The 3,894-nt window shown below is 38.0% G+C and overlaps 1 protein-coding gene across 2 annotated transcripts in view; it reads right to left on the minus strand.

Annotated features, from left to right (window-relative positions):
* Positions 1 to 1,981, minus strand: part of LOC116381864 (specifically androgen-regulated gene protein) — a 9,089-nt gene extending 7,108 nt beyond the window's left edge. For both annotated transcript variants that reach the window (XM_031844329.1, XM_031844328.1), the window contains exon 1: positions 640 to 1,981. The gene's annotated coding sequence lies outside the window, so the exon portion shown is untranslated. The remainder of the gene's footprint in view (positions 1 to 639) is intronic.
* Between the last annotated feature and the right edge of the window lie 1,913 nt (positions 1,982 to 3,894).

Consider the following 3,894-nt stretch of genomic DNA (forward strand, 5'->3'; position numbering starts at 1 on the left):
TTTTTTTAAAAAAAAAAAAAAAAGGTGGTCCAAATATGTGAAGTATGTATTCAAGGGCAGCCATAGAGCGAGATTAATGATTAACAGTAAATACAAGTTGCGGGTTGCACAACAGAACAGAACTATTTCATTAATGTTTAGCTTGGCACCTTGTCCCACTAAAATCAGTATCATTGACATTTACGTGCAAATATTTGTACTTTCCCTGACTCAACCTCTAAACCACCAGATAGTCAGGGATTAAGTGATCACTGTGTAATCTTTGTGAAGAAATGTGGGCTTCTATAGAGCATGAAAAGTGAGTAATGCTGGTCATATGTGGGATTATGTCTTTTGCTAAGTATTTCACCCACTACTACTACACCAAGCTGCTAACTGACAGAGGATGACACTGTGCAGATAGGGCCAGTCACTCTCCTAAAAACAGCTGCAGCTACAGAAAATTACAAAATAAAAGCCTTTATAATTTTAAAGTACTTTGTTCCCTGCAAATGTGTCACACACACACACACACACAAGTCTAAACGAGGGTGATTGCACTGATAAACTGAAATACTTTTTCACCATAACTCCGTCGTCTCCACGAATAAAGCAGAGAAAAACAATCACTTCAAACAGGAGGATTTCATGAAAGCTCACCGGAGATGTCGTGCAGAGTGCGTATTCAAAATAAAAGAGCTGTTATTCAGAAGTCAGTCCATCACTTCCCTCCCAATGCGACAGCAGCACTGATCTTGGAAGTGAAACTGCACGAAGAGTAGTCACGGAACAGGTGGGAAATCATTACAGCCAGGTGAGCCAGTCAGCTTCCGGACAGGTCGGTGTGTGTGGCCAATCAGTGAACGTCTGATCGAGACGTTTCCATGGAGCAGCCAATGGAACGAGAGCAGCCAAGTAAACGCAACACAGATGGAATAAAACGACAAAAATGTCAAAATATGACTTGTTAAATACGGAAAATATAGGCTATAGTGTGTGTAAACAAGAGAGGCTTTTACTTTTGTTTGCATTTTGAAAGTTGACATATTTATTTACTTATCTTTTCAACAAGACGTGGTGCTTTGACCTGAATATTAATGCTCACAATGATAATGCTTGCATGTTGGGCAGGTATAAAAAAAGTTAAGCGATCAACCAAATCATGACAATTCACATCAACGGGAACATGAACGTGCGTACCAAATTTCACAGTAATCCATCACAAATACCACATTGCTTGTTTTATGAGCTATTCACATTGTTTACAGACTGCATGCTGTGAAGAGCTGTGCTGAGTTTGTGAACAAAGCAGGCCTGTCTGCAAATGTCAGCATCACAATGAGCAGCCGGTCTGTTTTCCATGAACAGCTGCATACATCTGTTGCACATCTATGAAAATGAGCAGACGTGCAAATTCATATTCATATCTGCCCCAGAAATCATCATCTGTTGTTCTGTTGATGACGCAACATTACAACTCTTATTTATTTGCATACCAGCACTCGCATCATTGTATCAAAGATATGATGCAGCTTTAGTGTGGGTGATAAATAAAGGTAATGTCTAGATTCTAAGGAAAGACTTTCCAGTATAATGACTGTTTTCCAAAACAAAAGGTGTCACAGACAGCATAAAGGCTCCATTACTGCAAAACTATCAGAAGATTGAACAGAATAACACACAACATACAAGACAATTATTTATTTATCTGTTTCGTTATCTACTGTATGTGCTTTTGCAAATCCAGCATTAGGATTTAGATTCTAAAACAAATCTGATGGATGAAGTTTGGTTCTCTAGAATGAGACAACAAGAGGAAACTATGAAAATAAAAAAGAATACAAATTATTTTGAGGCAACAATTAAATGAGTTATTGTTGACATATTGTTGGCATTTGAATTATAGCTGTAGTAATTGTCTTCTGTTGACTCATTTAAAAAATAAATCATGCACAACCTGGAGCTGGGTCAATCTGAAAAAAATGTACTCGATAATTATTTTAATTAATCTGAGCTAATAAAAATAAACTAGGACACAAAATACTTTCAAAATAAAGTTTCACACCCGTAAAGTTTTAAATACAACAGTATCAAAGGATCTACATTCGGATAAATGAAGTCAAGGACAAAAAATTGACAGGCCCTTTGACAAACATGGACAGTATTGAGCTGTGATAACTGCAGCAGAACTGCAGGTTGTCAAAATCTTGAAAGAAAGAATGCAATAACTCCCTTAACAACATTAAAGGAACAGTGTGCAGCATTTAGGGGATCTATTGGTAGAAATGGAATATAACATTATTAAGGTTGTTTTCTTTTGTGTATAATCACATGAAAATAAGAATCGTTGTGTTTTCGTTATCTTGGAATGAGTGGTTTATATCTACATATGGAGCGGATCCTCTTCACATAGCCGGCCGTCATGTTTTCTACAGTAGCACAGAACATGCAAACCAAAAACTGGCTCTAGATACGACCGGTCGCGTTTTCGTGTCAGTTGGTTGTTGTCTGAAACCTCACCGCCAGCTGACGTCAAACACACACGTCACACTGCACCTTTAAACAAGATCAGCTAACGGACAAATTAAAGAGTCAAGAGTCAGCATTTCTAATTGCGCCATTTATTAGTTGTACAATTATGAAAAATAATCATAAAAAAGACTGGAAGCCCAAGATTATTTACAATCTTTTTTTTTCTGAAGTGAGGTCCCTCGTCTGAGTCATCATTTTCTCAGCCTTTTTTTTTTTTTTTTTTTTAAATCACAGGGTATTTTATTCACGATATGTTTAACTTGATAAGACATAGTCCTTTTCTCTCTTTTGACCAATGTCAAAAATTACATACATACATACATACATATACATATATATATATATATATATAGATATCTATAAAAGCAAAAATCATTCAAGTATGAAAATACAGACCGCTAGATTCATGTACAATATCATTCTCATCATTGCTTGTCATCAGATTAGTCCCTAAATATCTCTCCTGATCCTTAATGTGCAAAAGCATAACGGGACCAGGCTGATGGCCGAAGGTGCTGACACCAGCCGGGCTGAAGACAGTGTACCACAGAGTCATCTTATACTGGCCTGACAACGTACCACATATACAACAGTTAAATCAAAACGACCAGACTATGTACCCATAAACACATCGGCTGACTATAAAGTACCATTAACAGTCAACACACTGGGAGTTAGCTAGGAGAAACATGCTGTGCCCTATTGTTCTGTTCTGCAGCTAAGATCTAAAGACAGACCAGCCTGCATGGCAGGTTTGGAGAATGATCTCGTCTATACGAACTGAACAAAAAGGAGCAGAGAAGGAGAGAGGGCGCTGCAGTGAAAGACACCTGATCCAGTTCCAGCATTAGGACACATTACTGTCCAATAAAACAATTAAAACATACAGAAATAATGTTCAAATAAATGTTCAAATCAAATAAAAACCACCCCCTGCTATATTATTTTAAAACAGTCTTTGTAGTGTCAGTTCCTCTGCCCTTTGAGTTTGGTTATAGAGTTCCTCCCGCGCAAGATCACATTGTTTATCACAGTTATATGTTGTGAAAGACGAGCCGATGGTCATCAAGAGACGCTACGTTGTGTGGAAACAGGACAAATAGTCCAGGAAGGACTGTGTACCTAGAGTGTGAGGTCTCCGTTGGATAGTTTGTACCTTTGTATTATAACAACAACAAAAAAATATGTTCCTCATGCCAGCTACTTCCCCTTTAGCTACAAGTTCCTCACTGTGACATCACACACCAGCTGTTAGGAGGCAACGATCGTTTCTCAGGATATGTATAAAGCACAACAAACACATCTGACCCTGGGACAGATATCTCGTTCTGATGAACAGGAAGCTAAATGGAGTGTGTGTGTGTGTGTGTGTGTGTGTGTGTG

This window comes from Anarrhichthys ocellatus, unplaced genomic scaffold (assembly GCF_004355925.1).
Source record: "Anarrhichthys ocellatus isolate YVR2014 unplaced genomic scaffold, GSC_Weel_1.0 scaffold5, whole genome shotgun sequence".
NCBI classification, from domain to species: domain Eukaryota; kingdom Metazoa; phylum Chordata; class Actinopteri; order Perciformes; family Anarhichadidae; genus Anarrhichthys; species Anarrhichthys ocellatus.